Source organism: Callospermophilus lateralis, chromosome 3, assembly GCF_048772815.1.
Source record: "Callospermophilus lateralis isolate mCalLat2 chromosome 3, mCalLat2.hap1, whole genome shotgun sequence".
In the NCBI taxonomy this organism is placed as follows: Eukaryota; Metazoa; Chordata; class Mammalia; order Rodentia; family Sciuridae; genus Callospermophilus; species Callospermophilus lateralis.
In genome coordinates this window covers 90427121-90446558 of record NC_135307.1, presented here as the reverse complement: position 1 = coordinate 90446558, position 19438 = coordinate 90427121, and the positions used below count along the sequence as shown (strand labels likewise).

At 37.2% G+C, this 19438-nt stretch overlaps 1 protein-coding gene across 3 annotated transcripts in view; it reads left to right on the top strand.

Moving 5' to 3' along the window:
* Positions 1–19438, top strand: part of Frmd5 (FERM domain containing 5) — a 327706-nt gene that overhangs the window by 164120 nt on the left and 144148 nt on the right. The window lies entirely within an intron of this gene.

Sequence of the window (19438 nt, the reverse complement as noted above, 5' to 3'; positions counted from 1 at the left end):
TTTTACCTCGCCTGGTAATAGAGCTATTTTTTTAAATGTCATAGATATTTGTAAGATGAAATACATTGATCCTTATGGTAGGGAAAGAAACACCCCCAAAATACCTAAGAAACTTTCTATAGGTCTATGGACATTGCTATAGTTTGGATCTAGAAAGTATCCAAAAGCCCATTTGTTAAAGTCTTGGTCCCCAACTTGCTACCTTTTGGAGGTGATGAAAACTTTAAAAGGTAAATAGATAGGACCTATTGGGAGGTCTTTAGGTCATTGGGGGCATGTCATGAAGGGAATTGTGGAGCCTTGGTCTCTTCCCCTTTCTCTTTGTCACCTTTTAGCCATGAGGTGTAGTGGTTTACTCCACCATGCACTCCTGCCATGTTGGACTGCTTCATAAGGGGCCCAGAAAGCAACACGGCCAATAGGTTATGGATGACAACTCTGAAACCATGATCCCAAAGAAACCTTCTCTTATTATAAGTTGATGATTTCTGGTATTTGTTAGAGTGATGAAAAGCTGGCAAACACAGTCATTAAGCTGGTGGACAAATCAGACATCAGACTAAAGATTGCCTATATTTGGTCTAGTAGTTTTTCTGTGTATGTGAGTGCTCACACACATGGTGCTGGGTGGTCCAATAATTGATCAGAGGAAACTTAAACAGTCTTTTTATTGTTTAACAGTTGTATTGTTTCCAAAGAGAATATACTTACAGTAAAAGTAGTACTGGCCTGCTAAACATCTACAGAAAAATATGATTAAATGTCTTCTAAGAATTATTCCTGCTGGTACAGGGGTTACCATAAACCTGTCAGGCTATGTGGATGTTCTAGTAGTTCTTGGTATTTTAGAATGAAGGAAAATTGAACTTAGCTAACCTTAATATAATTTCCAAATGTATTAAATTTATGTATCATATTGTTCCCAAGAATTTGTTAAATTGGGAACTACTTAGGAAAATGATAGTGACCATAGCTATTCTTGGAAAAATAATTACATTAATAGTGTATGTCAATTCTAGAACCAAAAGAATGCATGTGTAACTAGCAAACATCAGAAAAGCTGCTGCTGTGAAGGAAAACTGGAAATTTAAATTCAGATTAGCTTCTTGGGCTAGTATTTTTGTCTGTAGCCCTTGTACTTTTCTGTTAGCCTTGAATTGGCTTTGATAATTAGAAGTTGTATTAACCTTATAAACAGAAATGAAAGTGAATACTATATGGAAATGTCATAGTAACAATATAGCTTATAATATACTTTCCATCATTTGTCTTCAGAAATATTTCTGTAGAATGTGTGATTTGTCTACTTCTATTTGTAATGTGATATATTAGCACATTCATAGCTATTTATTACTTTCCCCTTCTTATTTTGTTATGACTTCTCTCCTACTTGTTCTCTATTCAGAGCTAAATTAAAGATGCCAAAATCTTTGAGGAACATTTAGGAAAGGAAGAATAAGACACCTCCTTCCTTTTCTTCAATGAAAGAAGGATTCATTCATTCATTTAGGAGTTACTTATTGAATGCCTACTCTGGCAAGCATTTTACTAGGTGATAGGTGTTTTAGAAATAATCAAGGAGGTGACTACAGAGCTGACTCTAAACTACAGTTTAATGTAACATTGCAGTGCTCTGAATGATGATAACAGCAAAGAGACTATATTGTTGTAGGTAAGAAGAATAGAAGAACTCCACTGAACTCTTCAGTGACAGAGTGACAAATGGCAACAGACCTTGTTCAAGCTCTGATCTCATGCTGAAGGAATAACTGTATTTCCCATTAGTGAGAAAGTACTTTCACCTGATGCTAAAGCTAGCTCTTCTATTCAGGATGTAACAGAGCACTGTATTCACATATCAAAGACAGTGTGGAACAAGTATTGCATTTCTCCTTTTACTCTTCTTCTGCCCTTTCCTTACATTCTGAATGCCCTTTCTGACCATTTCTTTCTCCATTTTATATCTCCTCCTCCCACATTACTGTCTGCTAAAGAACAGTCATTGTGACTCATTTATTTTTCACTGATGTTTCTTAACAGATCATGTGGTCCTCCCTATTGAGCTTAAAGGGTATATGAGCATGCATGTAGCAGTATGTACATAGGCAGAGTAAATTTTCTATTCCACTTTCCCCTCTTTTGTCATTTTAACTGTGGTTGATGTCGAGTGATCAGCCATTTAGTATGAATCATTTAAGCACAGTCAGGAATAAAAGATAAACCAGAGGGGAAGTGAACGTCATAACTTGTTAGCCAATTTTCTTTTGTTAGAAAAGACAGCATGACAGGAAAACGAGTCCTTGTCATAAATGTTTATCCAAATCTCTAAGGTTAAATTTAAAAATATCTAGGACAAATGGTGGAATTCACTAATTATTCAGTCATGCTGCTTGTTATTACCTTGGAGGGGAACAAATGCCTTCCTGGACATACCTGATGGTCTAAGTAATCCAGGAGAAACTGAACTCCACCTAACAGGATTTTGTAAACTATTGAGTAAAACTACACTTTACACTGGACTAAACATTTCATTATTTTTTTTTTCCACTAACCAGTGAATGTAGGCTTGGGAGGAAACTCAGATTAGTTCTAACCAAAATGAAGTAATTTTATTTTTCTCTCCACATGTGAGTCGAATTTTATGTCACAGTTATATTTAGGGAACAGTCAGAGGAAATATAGTCCTCAAAGGAGTCTGAGACAGAATGTTCAGAGAGGTAGGAGATGAATCAAGAATGTCTGGTTTTGAGAAAGTAAAGGGAGTGGGAAACTTTTTATTTTTTATTTTTTTAAAGCTGTGGTGGTTAATGTCTAAGCTTCTCGTCAACTTTCCCTTACTATAACAAATACTTGAGATAATCAACATATCAAGAGAGCCGTTGTATTTTGGCTCATGGCTTTAGTGGTCCCAGTCCGTGATCTATTGGTCCTGCTGCTTTGGTCCTTTGACAAGGCAGCACATCGTGGCGGGGAGCATGTGTTGAGGCAAAGTGCTCACCTCCTGGTCAGGAAGCAAGAGTGAGAGAGGAAGAGGAAGGGGCAGAGCCCCACTATCCCCTTCAAGAGCACACCCCCTAGAACCTCTCATTAAGCCCCAGTTCTTGAAGTTTCCACCACCTCCCAACAGTGCCAAGCTGAGGACTAAGTCTTAACACACGGGCCTTTGGAAATCATTTAAGATCCCAAATGTGGCACTGCCCACCACTGAGGCAAAATGAAGGATAAAAAAAATTCCTGTTAGATTTAATAAGAATGTCATTAATGGTTCTTGCCAGAACCTTTTAGTGACAGTGGGTGACTGTTTATGGAAACAGAAGAGTGAACAGAAGAGTCAGGAGAGGGAGATAATTGTGCTCACCAGCACTGCTTCTGTTAACCGGTGTCCCAGAAGCACATGCAGAAAATAAAACAAACATGTAATTGTATTAGAAAGAAGATATCATTACCTGCCAACAATATTTTTGTGATTTTTCTACTAGAAAAATCCAAGAGAATCTATAAGTTATCGGGTATTAAGAAAATGTAAAAAGGAGAGTTTGATTTTTCTTCCAAATGTTTGACACATATGATCTAATGTCGTTATGGTTTATATATGATGTATCCCCCAAAAGCTCATGTGTGAGACAATGCAAGAGAGTTTAGAGATGAAATGATTGGGTTGTGAGAGCCTTCATCTAATCAGCATATTAATTCCCTGATAGGGATTAACTGGGTAATGACTGGATACAAGGAGGGTTTTCATTGTCATTGATTTGAAGATGGGAGGATGTTGAACAGTATGAGCAATAGGGAAGAAAGGAATTAATTCATGCAATTTATCTCTAGAGGAGGCAAAAAGAAATTAAACAAGAACTTGAGTACAATCTTAGGAGAAATGACCCCTCTTCTGCTGACACTAACTCAAGGGTTATTATGCCCAAAATAAAACACAGTTTGAAGCAGGCATTTCTGGTATTGTTCTAATTCTAGTGACAAGTCTTCTCTGACTACATGTTAGAGGCAATGCTGCATTAGGAATTGTTCCTTTAATTTTTGTGACATATGACGCAGTTTTTCTGGCCAGAGGCTTCTCTTAGGTCAGCATACATTTCTCACTTAGTTCATCCAAGCAGTGCCTGTGCACAGGTTTTATTATGGGGAAGATCTGTCAGGAGCATGTGTATAATATTTTCAAGTCCTTCTATTTACTTGGCTTTAAGACAGAATAAAGCCTCTGAGCTGATGAATAAAAAGTAACTTACTGAAATTGCCTTCTTGAGTTGCTTCAGAATAGCACAGAACTGTTCATGCTTAATGATATATAAACAGAAAACTTAAAAGGAGTTTTAAACTTTAAGTTTTTGAAAATAGGATCAATACTGCTCAACTAACAGTGGTGCAAAGAAAAATAGTCATATACCAACCTCTAACAAGACAAATATCCACGTATTTGCACATCACTGACAAATTCAAAAGCATCAACAGATTTTGTTCTGTGGTATCCTAACAATACTAGTGGACATCGCACCATCAACAGACATTCTTTGGATAAGACATTCTAATATTCTTTGGGATGTAAAACATATTGTGATGGCTTCAAATAAATGCCAGAGAATTTGGCAAAAGACATTCTAACCAAAGTAGCACTCAGCCAGTATGCTGTGTTCTTGGCTCACATCAGTCAGACATGTGCAAAGTCTGAGGGGTTGCTTCTTTACACCCCCAGAGTAACACTTGGGTGAATGCTCCCAAAGTGTTAAGTGTTCAAAAACGAGTTCCGACCAGGCCTGAGTGGTATTCGACTTGTTCCAAGCTTGATTCTGTGATTATGTCTTAAGAGTCTCTATGGCCTTTTGTCAGTATCACATGGCAAAACCACGAAAAAATTTAAAACCACAGGTTATGTGGAATGTCTTCTGGTTATAGTACCATGTCCTCCGATAACAGCTCTAGAAGAGTCAACTCTGACAGCATGGTCACTGGTACTTTGGAGCTTGAACCTGGAACCTGCTGTATGTGCAGCATCTGTGATTTTAGAAGCAGGACAAGATCTTCAGCAAATATGGAAATGAACAAGAGCAGGATGTAAAGAAGAATTACAGTTTTCTGTTGTCCAGTGGAATTCAGGACTGCAGGGGCACATGGCATTCAGTGTTTAAGGGACTCAGCTTCAGGGACTGGGGTGAACAAAGAGGAGGTGGCGATACAGTACTCTAACCTGGGAAGAGGGGAAAGAGGTTCCTGGTTATAAGTACCCAGTTGCCAAATTAGAGCTAGACTAAGCCTGATAGAGAACTCATCATTATTTGACTAGGGCTTCTTAAATTCTCTTTCCCCCTCAGCTCCCAAGTGTTTGACTATGCCAAAGCCTGGAGAAAGAGCTAAATCTGAAAATAACTAATGTTCCTGAGGATCCAATGTAGAGGTTTGAGCAGGGAACTAGGCAAGTCCTATGTCTCCCTATTCCAATAATGCAGAGGGGAAATGGTTCCCTCAGGTAGATAAGCACAGAAGCCCACAGCCCCAAAGGAGTATGAAAAAGAACATTGCTTTATCCCTTAGTGTGAAATTAACTGGTACAGAAATAGGTGCTAAAGCAGATGGCCAACTAGAAAACTCCAGTTTCCTTACTTTTAAAGTCTGTGAACTAGAGTTTAGGCCAAGAGGACCTGAGGAAAACACACAGGCATTATTTGGTTGGGGAACAACCATACAAGTAAGAAGTAGTCAATAACTCTGACTAGAATACCTGGAAAAATTACCCTGTAAAACCAGGGAGATGAATGAAGTGTAGTCATCCCTATGTGATCAGTGACTTTTAAAGATCTTATTATGGTTAATTATGTCATTGTATGTTTCAAGTAGGTAAGATACAGACACCTACCTGAAAAGCATATTTTGATTGACTCCTGATGATCCAAACTGAGATCTTTTTTATGCCCACACTATTATCAAGGAAACAAGGGTAGCAATGTCAGCTCTGGAGCCTAAATTCCAGAGTCCCATGTGAACAGGCAAATTCCTGGAATCTTTGTCTACCAATATTAGACAGGCTATGTCAGTAGCCTGATGTGTTTTCCTTTATAAATGCTTCATGGGAAAGTTATATTCTAGATTAAATAGGAATGAATTATGATCATCATTTTTTGAACACTTAATAGGTGTCAGACATTGTGTAAGGCTCCAAAATTATTTAGGTTTTATTAAGGACAAACCATTTTCACCCATTTTATAGAGGAAACTAGGCTTGGAGAGTGTAGATAATGTATACAAATCACCCAGTTAGTGTCAGAGCCAGAATTTGAACTCAAATACTTGCTTACGATTTCTACTGCCTTTTCTCTTTTTATTTTTGAAATTAATGTAGAAATTTTGAAATATTAAAATTGTTTACTGATATAGTTCTCAAGGGAATAATCTTAAAAGCAAGTGTAAATAATGGTATAAATGAAAGCCTGAACTGAATATACACAATGAAAATTAATAATACATGGACATATTAAGCATAAAGCTTACTCATGCCATATCAAGAAAGGGAAGCCTGTAAAACTGTCATTATGATGGCTGAAGCGCTTTTCTTCTTTCTTTGTGGTACTGGGGATTGAACCCAGGGGCCTGCTGCCACTGAACTACATCCTCAGCCCTTTATTTTTCTTTTTTATTATTTTTTAAATTTTGGGAAAAGGTCCCACTAAGTTGCCAAGGTTGGCCTTGTACTTGTGACCCTCCTGTTTTAGCTCCCTAAGTAGCTGGGATATCAGGCATGTCACTGTGCCTGAGTCTCCTCTTAAAAGAGAATGTGTTTTTCCTCATCAGTTTGAAGAGCTTTAATGACCTAATTTTTTGGCCTGCTTGAATATTAAAATAGCTTTCGAGGGACCTGGTCAGTAACAATTTGTATCTGGCCATATAATCTATAGAGTTGAAATAGAGTAATCATTAGAGAAAAGTCTTTAGTTTCTCTAATGTCTTTAATGTTCAGATAATTTTTTTTTCTTCTTTTTATGGAGCACTCTACAGTAAACTACATCCCTAATCTTTTTTTTTGAGAGAGAGAGAGAGGGGGATTCAGCAAGTTGCCCAGGCTGGCCTTGAATTTGCAATCCTGCTGCCTTGGCATTCCAAGTATCTAGGTTTACAGGTGTTCACCACTGCACCCAGTTATGTTTAGGTAATCTTAAAGGTAAAGCAGATGAAGGTGATTAGGGAATGCCATGAAAATAGCCACCAACTCCTAGAGTCCATGAAATAAGACAAAAGAGCACTAATATTGCTATGGATTGAATGTCCTTCTAAAATTCATGCATTAAAACCTCATCCCCTGTGTGATGATAATTATTGATGGGGACTTTGGGAGGTGATTAGGTCTTGAGAATGGAATCATAATGCTTGGGAATAATTACTTTCTAAACCTTATTAATTTTATTGTTATTTTCATAGAGAAATGATGGAATAGCTCTAATATCTATATTTTTTCCTCCTGTGGAAGAAGGCCCTGGGCAGAACTTTACATTCTTGCATTTTTCAAGGAATTCAAAGGCAACCTTCATTTACACCCCTTAGTATAATTGCTTTTGTCAGCCAAGGCAGGTATTTAAGTATGTAGCACCCATCCACCCAGGCAGGCAGGAGCCCGGAACACTCCTCACTTGGGTTGTTGAACATGTGGGTGTCTAATCACTCTGCCAGAACTTCTGATTAGGAAACTCAGTCAGACTAAATACCCACCTGCATTTACTTCAGGGCTTCTCTTAACTTCATTTTTTATCCTAATCTCATTAGGAAAACTTGCTTTAGTGACCTCTTACTGTTGTTTTAATGGAGAATAGATTTCTTCTCCCTATTTAGTTCCAGGCCATTATTCTCTCTCCCACCTGTCTCAGACTTCATACTCTTTTGTTTGGTATCTCTCATTCATCACTGCACTTGACCTTCCTTCCATGTAACCTCCAGGGTCAGTATGACAGGAAACTGCAGTCTCCTTTGGATTGTCATGGCGTCAAACCATGCCAACCTTTCATTCTCCTCTTTTTGAGTGGCATCTGTGATATCATTGAGCTTTGCTGAGAGGTGGAGTTACTTTTGATTGTAGTGTTCAACTAACAAGATTTAGAAATTGAAGCATGCTTGCTTTTTCCAACTTAGGGTTTTGTTTCCACAAAATCTAGAAATTTTGCTGAATGAAACCTGCTTGTCTCATTCATCTAGGGCTTCAGAATCATTTACGTTCAAAGTAGTGCTGAATTATATCATAAATCTCATCAGTGACAATAGGTTTTTTTCAGTTGGACCTTACACAGCCCCTCAAGAAGACATAAATAAAAAAGAAATAGAAGCTTGGGGTGTAGCTCAGTGGTAGAGCATGTGCTCTTAGCATGGATGAGGCCCTATGTTAATACTCCCTCCCCCACCAGTGCCAGAGATTGTAGCAGGTAGAATCAGGATTTGTAAATGGGGTGGCTTTGTATTTCTGTTCTTCTTCCTACCTTGACTCTGGATTTGGGATTTTTATTATACAAATCTTGTTAGAGTACCAGGTTCCCTAGCCTGCCCTTTTTTTTTTTTCCCATCACAGTTCAACAAAAAATAATTTCATTCCCCAGCCCTTTTTATTTTTTATTTCAAGTTAGGATCTTACTAAGTTGCCCAGGCTGGACTCAAGCTTGAGATCCTCCTGCCTCATCCTCCTGAGTCTCTTGGATTATAGGCATGTGCCACTGTGCCAGGCTAATTTTATTTAATTTTTTATAAACTATTTTGTAATGCTCACACATGTTCATTCTTACTGGTCTGCCTAAAATAATGCCAGGAATTCTATTAAAGAAATACAGACTTAAAACAAACATTAGCTATCTACTTTTTTGTTTGTTTTCCATGTTCAGTTCTCTGAGAGCATCAGATTATCAGAGTGTTCATGATTCATTCATTCACTTATCCATTCATTCTAAGAAGCATCATAAGCTAGAGTACAAGAATGACTAGAACACAGGCTGTGCTCTTGAAGAATTTATAATCCAGAGGAGGCTTTTTATTCATTAATTCATTTGGTATTTACTGATCATGTTCTTATTCTTCTTCTCAGGTGCAGAGCCACTGGCTATGCATCACAAACACTAATGGACCTTTCCAAACTTTGCATTCCTCAGACCCCTCCCCAGACCTGCTGAACTGAAATCTCCACATGCTTATTCTACTATAAAATGTCACAGGTGATCTGACGTAATGCCAGGGTGTTGAAAAGCATAATTTTTTTGTGGACAGTACAGTTTTATTCAGTCAGCCTGTGTTTCTACCTCAGTCCTGTTTAACCTTGTTATTTAGTTACCTTATCTTCTCTGTCAGTCCCTGTGATGTCCTCTGTACTAATCCTAAACCACCATGACTCCTGTAGGATTGACAGTGTCAACACTAAAGTCCTTCTGGGGTAGGTTAGGGTCAAGTTGCTGCTGAATGCCATGTTATTTTACTGGTTCTGACATACCCATCCTGGTTCCATAACACTCATGGCTTTCCTATTATGACTGCAAGGTTGAAATCCTGAATAGCCATTGACAATTTTCCCCCCCTGGGGTAAAAGGATGCAGCAATGTAATCTAAAGGGGCTTTGAAAAAAAGAGAACCAAATAAAAATAAAAGACAGTGGTAGGAGCTATTTCATTTAACTGACATACTTGATTTAGAAGTGAAACAGGGACTGTGTTGGCTTGGTAACGAAAAGAAGCTACCATTGTCTTCTGAATTCAGTTGGCCTGGTACTTCTACCATAGTTCTACCAGTTGATCAGTTTTCTCCCACCATGGCCTCTCATTCACTCCTTCTTTCAGTGAATAGGCACTATTAGGGCTGTGGATATAGTGGCAAATTAGACAGAGTGGTTCAGTCTATTTCTTTGAGACTTCCCTAGAGACAGTTCAGCTCCTATATTTCACCAGATCTTAAATGGCCTTCATCCTGAGCTTCTACCCCCAGAAAGGAGGAGAGACAGATTACCTAAACATTCAATCAGGGTTAAAGTTGAAATTGATTTAGTACTTCCAATAGTCCCTTGGAGTAATGTCGTAGATGAAGGGCCTAATGTCTCCTGGTCTAGGGGCAGTGTCTCTCTTCCACTTGAGTGCTGCTTGTTCTGCTGGCATTTATGGTCAAAATCTGTGGCTGTATGCTGCTTGCTCAAAGCCCACTCTGGCCAATTGGGCCTTCCCTTGACTATGACTGCATGCCTGCCCCTGGACAGCAGCATCTGCTGTAACCTCTCATTGTCTATGCCCTATGGGAATTCTGTAGCTCAGGAAACCTACCAGCCCTGCTACAATGCTGAGTCCCATGTCTTTGCCCCATGTTGTGGAGGAGGCCCTGAGAGTTGTCATGTCTAGACTCTCACACATGAAGAGAGAGCAGGCACTCAGCCACTGGTTTCATCCTCACTTATTTAACACACCAATTCTTCTCCAGGCTGAGGAAATCAGGACTCCTTAGCTTTACGTCCATCATGTTCTAGAAGGACTGGACTTTCTTCTACATTATATCTTCCTCCTTGCGTAGCTCTACTGTGGTCATCATGGATAGATGGGTTATCTTTGCTGTACCCCCTTTTCTGTACACTTACTGGTTGATATAACAGAGGGAGAGAATAAAGGATTTGGGGAAATTGTCTCTTAAGATAACAGCTTGCAAGCTGCCATGTTCTGCACGTCATAGGTTATATTGCTATCTGCCGGTGCAGTACCTTGCATGAGAAGAGCACACATCCTGCCCTATTATGCTTTTGGCTCAGATGTATGACTTTCTTTGGTCAATGACATGAACAGATATAGGCCAGGTCCAAGCAGAAGTTTTTAGAGTCAGTGCAACCTTCCACTAGCCCTCTTGCTCTCTATATATCTTGTTATGAGAGTTGTGTAACTAAAATAGGGGCTGCTGCATCAGCACGGGTCACAGAATGAGAAGACATGTGGAGCAGCAGCACAGCTGCCACTGATCTGCAGCCAAATGGAACTGTGAATGAGAAATAAAATTCTTTTGCTATAGACCTCTGAGACTCGAAGTTGTTACTACAGCAAAGGAGACTAGTATACTAGTATATTCGGTAACATTTTGCAAGTCAGAAGCCAAATGACACTTCCTTCTTTCTCTTTTCATTCCTTCTTTAATAAATTGTAATATCTCCCCCAAGCAGATAGATGTCTTGAGCCAAATAAGTTATGTATTCAGAAAGGCAAAAGAACAAAACATCTTAATTTTTTTCAAAATATTGCTGTTACATAACAAAAGGAATTTTATATGGAAAATACCTTAACCTATGTTTTTTTTTTCTTGTTTTGTTTTGCTTGTGTGTGTGTTATAATTGGATAAGAGATGTCCCCCAAAAGCTACTGTGTTCATGCAGGAGTGTTTGGAGGTGAAATCATTGGATTGTAAGAGCTCAAGCTTAACCAGTTTGTTCTAGTTTGAATGGATTTGGGTGGTAACAATAGTCATGTGAGGCATGACTGGAGGAGGTAGATCACTGGGTGTATTTCCTGGAAGGGTTGATCTTCCCTTGGTTCTCCCTTTTTCTGCTTTCTGGCTGCCAGAAGTGGATCAACTGTCCTCTACCACACCCTTTCTCTGGGATGCTCTGCCTCACCTTGGGCCAAGAACAATGAACTTGGACAACCATGGACTAAACCTCTGAAACCATGAGCCAAAATAAACTTTCTTTCCTCTAAATTGTTCTTTCAGGTATTTTGGTCACATTAAGGCAAAGCTAACTCTGTGTGTGTGTGTGTGTGTGTGTGTGTGTGTGTGTGTGTGAGAGAGAGAGAGAGAGAGATTTTTGCTCTAAAAGAAAGATATGATTATCATTTTATAAATAAGTGGTAGTATGGGCTATGCGTATATCACATCAAAGTGAATATTAGAAAGAGGTTATTAAAGAATAGAAAATATTCTGTTATGGAAACAAATGAGAGAAGAAGGCACTCACCCCATTCATGGTAGGTAAATTCTCAGTTATGATCCTTGTGTCATTGTCCACTGTTTTGGGGCAACCATTGGGTCCTTTTTGTCCAATTGCATCCAATTGTGTGGATGCAAGTGATTTCATTCATATTCCAACGAACGCCAAGGATTCTTCTTGCTATTTTTTCTTCCCTTGTGTTTTAAGAGTTTGCAACAGTGTGAGACTTACTTAGTGGTGAATACACCTGCTATTTATTTACTTATGCCAGAGGCAAACAAAAAGACTGATAGACAATGAGGAAAGAACTGTTGGTCCCACAGTGATCATTTTAGCTACATCTGTGCACACATAGTAACCACTGCGAGCAGAATAAATTTTGGAAAAAGAAAGATGTAGTAGTTTTTTCTTTCAGAATACCTAGAGTTCTTCTAGATTTGAATCATTAGAATTTCTCAACTGATATGGTTCATTTCTAGTTTTGTATGCAGCACTGCCCACCATTTTCTGTTTGAGAAAAAGCATTTTACCATGTTCCAAACTGAGATTTACTAAGAAAAAAATTACAGTTCTAACTTCAGATAATTTGATAATCAAGGTTTCAGCCGGATATGATGAAAGATTTATATATGTCAGTTCTGTCATGGGTAAATAAATTGTAAGCTGTTAAGTAAAACAATAATTTAAGGCCTGATCATTTTTATTTACTTTATTTTAGGTACTGGGGATTGAACTTGGGGTACTCTACCACTTAGCTACATCCTTGCTCCTTTTTATTTTTGAGACAAGGCCTTGCTAAATTACTGAGACTGACCTCAAACTTGCAATCCTCCTGCCTTAGCCTCTGGAATAGCTAGGATTACAGGTGTGTGTTACCATGCCTGGCTTGGCCTTAAAAAGTAGTTGGTCATTAAAAAAATAATAATAGATAAAGTAGTTGGTCAAATATGGAAAGAGAAGACAAACAATATAGGGCATGAGAAATTCAGTAATATATCCTTGTATAGTTAATACAGTCAAATGCTATTTTAAATTGTAAACAGACATGACAAAAGTGGATAATTAATGGAATATTTTTTGTTTAAGATAAAATATACTGAATTAAATCTTTCTATCAAAAAAAGAAAGGAAGAAAGGGATAGAGAAGGGGAACCAAGAAAAGAGAAAGACTTAGGCTGTGATCACTCAGCCCACATAAGCAAAGCCAATGAGAAGCAGTGTACTTTTTCTGGGTCAGATTTCTGAACCAGTTCTGCTTAAGAAAGAAAGCTATATCTTCCTGATTCTCAGAAAGGCAGTAAGTGAGCAGCCAACAAGCCTGGTCCTCCAGAGTAGCAGCCCCTCCACTCACCTGTAATACCCCTGTTCTCCTCATGCTCCTAGCTCTAATTCTTCCACAGAGCTCTCTGTCCCAGATTTTATTCCAAAGCCAACAGTAGCCTATATTTATACCTGGGATACTAATGAAGTTATGAATTACCTTTTAGGGCAATACTCTGATAACCTAAAAAATGAGTGCTTCTTAGATTTTTTAATGTTTAATTATGTGTGTGGTGATTCTTTTAATTTTATTTTTCATCTTAATTGACATATTTATGGGTTACAGAGTAATAATTTAGTACAAATACACATGTAATTATGAAATTAGAATAGTTGGTAATCACATTTCCTCCCCACTTCCTTATGTTTGTAACCTTTGAAGTCCTCTCTTATTCTAGTTCTTCATAAAATAGATAACAGTCTATTATAAACCATAGTCACCCTGCTATGCTGTAGAACACTAGAACTTACTCCTCCTAACTCATTTTTTCTTGTTATCCAGCCTCCTCCTATCCCTCTTACCCACTACCCTTCCTAGCATCAAAATCACAGTTCTATTCCCTTCTGGGAGATCAATTTTTAAGCTTCCACATATAAGAGTGAACATACAGTGTTTGTCTTTGTTATCTAATTTGTTTCATTTAACATAATGTCCTCCAGTTATATCCATTTTACCACAAATGACAAGATTTTTTCTTTTTGTTATGACTGAATAATATTCCACTGTATATATTTGCCACATTTTCTTTATCCATTCATCTGCTGATGGATTCCGTGGTTGATTCCATGTCTTGGCTATAGTAAATACTGTGGAAGTACATATATCTCTTTGATGTGATTTCATTTCCTTAGTATATACCCAGAAGTGGGATAGCTGAATTAAATGATAAATTTAATTTTAGTTTTTTGAGGAAACTCCATCCTGTTTTCCATAACCACAGTACTAATTCATATTTCCATCAATAATCTACAAGTTCCCTTTTCTCCTTGTTTTTACTGGCATTTGTTATTTTTTGCTTTTTAAAAAAATAATGGAAATTCTTCTAAGGGTGAGATGATCTCATCTGATTCTGACTTATTCAGTTGTCCCTATATTTGAATGGATAAATAGATCATATATTCAATATTACGTATGTATAATTATGTGTATGTGTGTCCTCTGTGCCTCCATTTTATTTGCCAGAATGTTCTCCATTTCTAACTTCCTCTAAAGTCCATTCAAATGCATTTCCTCTGTGAAACCTTTGTTTACTCTCTCCTGGCCTTGGTGGAAGTTATTTCTCCCATCTCTGCATTCTAATAGCATTGAATCATTTTTCTCAAAGGTAGTTTTTATGATATTTTGCTCTGTGTTGTAGTGATGTGTATGTATGTCTCCCTCAATGCTGGTTTATCAGCCATTGGACTAAATGCTTTGATCCTCGAAACACCACTGTGAGTTAAGTATTATCATCCCACCTCTATAAGTAGGAAATTGAGGCTAAAAGAGCTTAAACTAGGCAGTCTCACCCTGGATGTGGTAAAGCTGGGATTCAAAACTGAATCTGGTCAACTCCAGACCCATGCTTTTAACCATTCCCCAGCTACTCAGTGATGAATTTCTTAAAGATGTAGGTTGAGCATGAATTGAGGAAACTCATATTTACTGAATATCTAATCTGTGCCTATCACTTGACCAGTAGTTTTCAGATACATTATTTATCATATGGGATAGATGTTTTCATTTTCATTTTACAGATGAGAAAACCAATGTTCAGCATCAGCATAAACAAAGTTACAAAAACAAATAATAGATTTTGAGGATGTATTTGTAGTATATATAACTGGCAAAGAATTGAAAGCCAGAATGTCTTTAAAATCCCATTAATTAAATAAGGAAAAAAAACAATTCCCAAATTTAAAAAAAATAAACAAAAGGCTTGAATAGGAAGTTTACTGCAATATGCAAAAAAATGTATGCAATGATAATTAGCAGTCAGGGAAATGTAAGTTGAAGTGATGAGATGCCATTTTATATCTATAATGATGGCAAAATTTAAAGTGACTGAATCTGGTGTTGGCAAATGAGAGTGTTCCTACATTGCCAAGAGCAAAGGAAAATGGTACCCCTCTGGGGAGCACTCTGGAGGTGTGAGGATCCTCGTACTCTGTGACCTAGCAGCTCCATTCCTCAATGTATGTCTTAGAGATGTTCTCCCAGGAGACACATGCAGTGCTAGCGTTATGTGGGGGATGGATACACTCTGTTATTTTCATACCATTGAAAATCACACGGAATTAAAACAAGTGATCTGCCAGACATCTGTTATTTATTTTCTGTACTCTTCTCTATGATAGAAATATTGAATAATGTAAAACAAAAGATGAAACAAAATGTAGGTTCCAAACATGTCTTGTATATTGAGATATTTAATAAATTTGTATTGCATAAGTGTGCCCAGTGGAAAGAGTCATGATGTGGACCGCTTACTTTTGGTGGGTGCTATACAGATGCTTTCTGCCTTCCCACCCCCAACAACCTTGCAAGGCAGGATTGTTAGGTCAGCTACTGAATGAGAAAGTGAGATCCAGGAAGTCAATGAACATCTTTCTTGACATCATGCTATTTCTCAGAAATCCACTAAGTATTGTATTCCTTTGTGACTTCAAAGTATTAATGTTCTATAACTTGCAATTAGTTAATTACTTGAGTTCTCAAGAGTTCATTTTAATGTTAGTAAAAAGTGAATTTCACATACTGTATATTTTATTCTTAAAGACCTTCCTATTTGTATATTCCCCTTATTATGTCATTTTTGAGGCTATGGTAGGATCACTGATCTGAAGGGATTGTGGGTGGATCATAAATCAAGTTCAATTTACTGAAAAAGAAAAGAACTTTAAATATTCATTTTGTAGCTTGGAGTGGCGTAATCCCAACAGCTAAGAGGTCTGAGGCAGGACAATCAGAAGTTAAATGCCAGCCTGAGCAACTTAGACTCTGTTTTAAAATAAAAAATAAAGGGCTTGGATGTAGCTCAGTGGTAGGGCACCCCTGAGTTTAAGCCCCAGCATAAAAATGAATTAATTAATTAAAAATTTAAAAATTCTCTCTATAGTTTTTTTGAATCTAGATGTTCCAAAAAAATTGAAGGAAGATCTGATTTCTGAAAAAAGAAATACTGAAAAGGTTTTGTGCTATAACAGCATCTTTCTCACAGTGAGACAGGCTCCTCATCACAGAGCTCAGGGTGCTCTGGAGTGCTGTGCCCATGACCACCTTCCATTCTGGCAGAGCTGTTTTCTGACCGTAGTTCTTGTCTTGCCTCTGAGCCCTTGCACATGCCATTTCCTCTGAGTAGAATGTTTTCTCAACATCACAGTTTAGGATTCCTTTCTTAGAATGTCAGTGTTACACCTGATTTGCAGGCTCCTGTGATAACTTCCAAATGGGAGTTACTGAGGGACCTGGGGAGATTTATGGAAGATGAGGATGTCCTTGGTATCTGATGTCCAGATGATAGCTATATTTAGAAGACAGGAACATTTCTCATACCCCTAATCTCAACCTAGGAATGTATATAATTGGTGAGGCTCAAAGATGGGGGCTTTTCATGCCCCCATTTTCCTGCATAGCTATAGATCCAGCAGATAAACTAGTGCCTCTAACCTCACTCCATTCCCACATTTCTTCATTCAAAAATTTGCTCCTTCCCTTTTTACCAAAGTCACCGTCTTATGAAGTTTAACTTCCTGAGTTATTTTTCTATTCCACTGTAGCCATTATATAATAAACACATGTGATTTAGAACTTGTTACCACTAATCTAACAGTCACTTGCCTATATGGAAAATAAACACATTGAGTAAGAACATGCTCTCCCATTTCACATGTGACCCTGGGAAATTTTTCTTCTTCCTCCTCCATTAGAAGGGAAATACAGTCCTTGATATCCTGTAGGCAGCCTTCCCTGCCTCACAAAATAATTTGTTAAGTTTTCAGTAATATCATAGACATTTAAAAAAATTATTCAAGCATCATGATATTCATTATTACGTACCTTCTTTTAAAAACTGCTAAAATATTGCTGGGCACCATGTTGCATGCCTATAATCCCAGTGGCTTGGGAGGCTGAGGTAGGAGGATTGCAAGTTCAAAGCCAGTCTCAGCAACTTAGCAAGTTGCTAAACAACTCAGTGAGATTCTGGCTCTAAATAAAATACAAAATAGGGCTGGGAATGTGGCTCAGTGATCAAGTGCCCCTGAGTTCAATCCCTGGTAACCCACCCTGTGGGGGGGAAATATATATATATACACACACACACACACACACACACACACACATATCATACTGTTAATCATTTTAATCCCTTTTAAGTATACAATTAAGTAACATTAAAAATATGCCTATTGTTGTGCAATCATGATGACTATCCATTTCCAGAAACTTTCATCATCCCAAACTGAAACTCTGTATTTACTAAATAATAACTCCCTAATACTTCCTTCCCAGTGGCCCCTGGTATCCACTATTTTATTTTCTGTCTCCATGAGTTTGATTATTTTAGGTATCACGTATAAGGGGAATCATTGTCCTTTTGTGTCTGTGTATTTCATTTAGCATGTGTTTTCAAGGCTCATCTATCTTAATAGCATGTCTCAAAATTTCATTCCTTTTCAAAGCTGAATAATGTTGCATTGTATGTATTTATCATATTTTGTTCATCACTTATTGATGGACATTTGACTTCTTTCCACCTTTAAGCTGTTGTAAACAATGATGTTATGAACATTAGTGTGCCAATATTTGAGTTTCTGTTTTCAATTCTTCTGGGTAATGCCTAGAGTTGGAATAGCTTTATCATATGGTAATTCTGTGTTTAATATTTGAGAAGCTGTTATACTGTTTTCTACAGCAGCTATTTCATACTCCCACCAACAATGCATGAGAATTCTACTTTTTCTACATCCTCCCAAATATTTGTTATTTCCTGTTTGTTTGTTTTTTTAATAATAGCTATCCTTGTGCTATATAATGGTACTTCATTGTGGTTTTCATTTGCAATTACTTAATGATTGGTGATGTTTATCATCTTTTCACATGCCTTCTGGCCATTCATATATCTTCTTTGGAGAAATGTCTGTTCAAGTCTTTTGCCCATTTTTAAAATTTGGATTGTCTGGTTGTTGTTGTTGTTGAGTTGTAAGTATTCTTTATATATTAAGGATATTAATCCCTTATTAGATATATGATATGAAAAATTTTCTTCCATTCTGTGAGTTCCATTTTATGAATAGAAAATCACAGAAATTATTAAAATTTGAATTACATAAATGTAAATTTAAGTTATATTAAAACAGTTATAAATATTCAAAACTAACCATTTTATGATTACCTGTGCTCTTGAGATTATTCACATCTGAATGCTGAAAAGGCTATATAATGGTGTACCTCTGTGCATTTTTCCCCAACTCTAAGTTCAGTAATTTCACATTGATGCTTAAAATTAACATGGAATATTTGTACCTCTGAAATCAGCAACAAAATCAGGGTTTAACATGTTTTGTTGATTAGTTAGGTTATTTAGATGGGAGAAATGTTAAAAAATTATTGTCTGTAGCCATTGCATTGTGAATAGCACCAAAAAATGAGAAAATATTCTTCTGGTATTTAAATTTATTCATTGATTTAGCAAGGAAATCATTCATATTATTGACAAATTAGTGAATTTCCAACATATGACTTTGTTGTGTTTTTTTAACTTAGTCTTTTTGTTAAAGGAAAATATTAATTCATACATTCATAGTGAATGTATACTTGACCCAGTTAATTATTGAATGTTTACAAACACCACTGAGTAACCTCCCTAAGAGCAGCAACTTTGTATCTCTAAATCTGGCGCCCAGAAAAGTGCCTGGCTTCTTGAGCAAATAAAGATACATAACTTTGCAGTATCTCAATTTCTCATCTGTAAATTGAGGACAGTAGACCTAGGATGTTCCTGCACTGAGATGAGGGAAGAGCAAAAGTGATACTGAAAGCATTTTATGAGCAAGCAGTATTAAACAAATGTAAAATGGTCTTATTAAGATTTATTATGGTTTGATATGCTCTTATATATTGAATATTTTTCATATGTTGGTTGATTAAAGTACTCTTTAATGACATAAGGATTTTTATTCAGATCATTTGTTTCACCCAAAGAAAGCGTACATTTATTT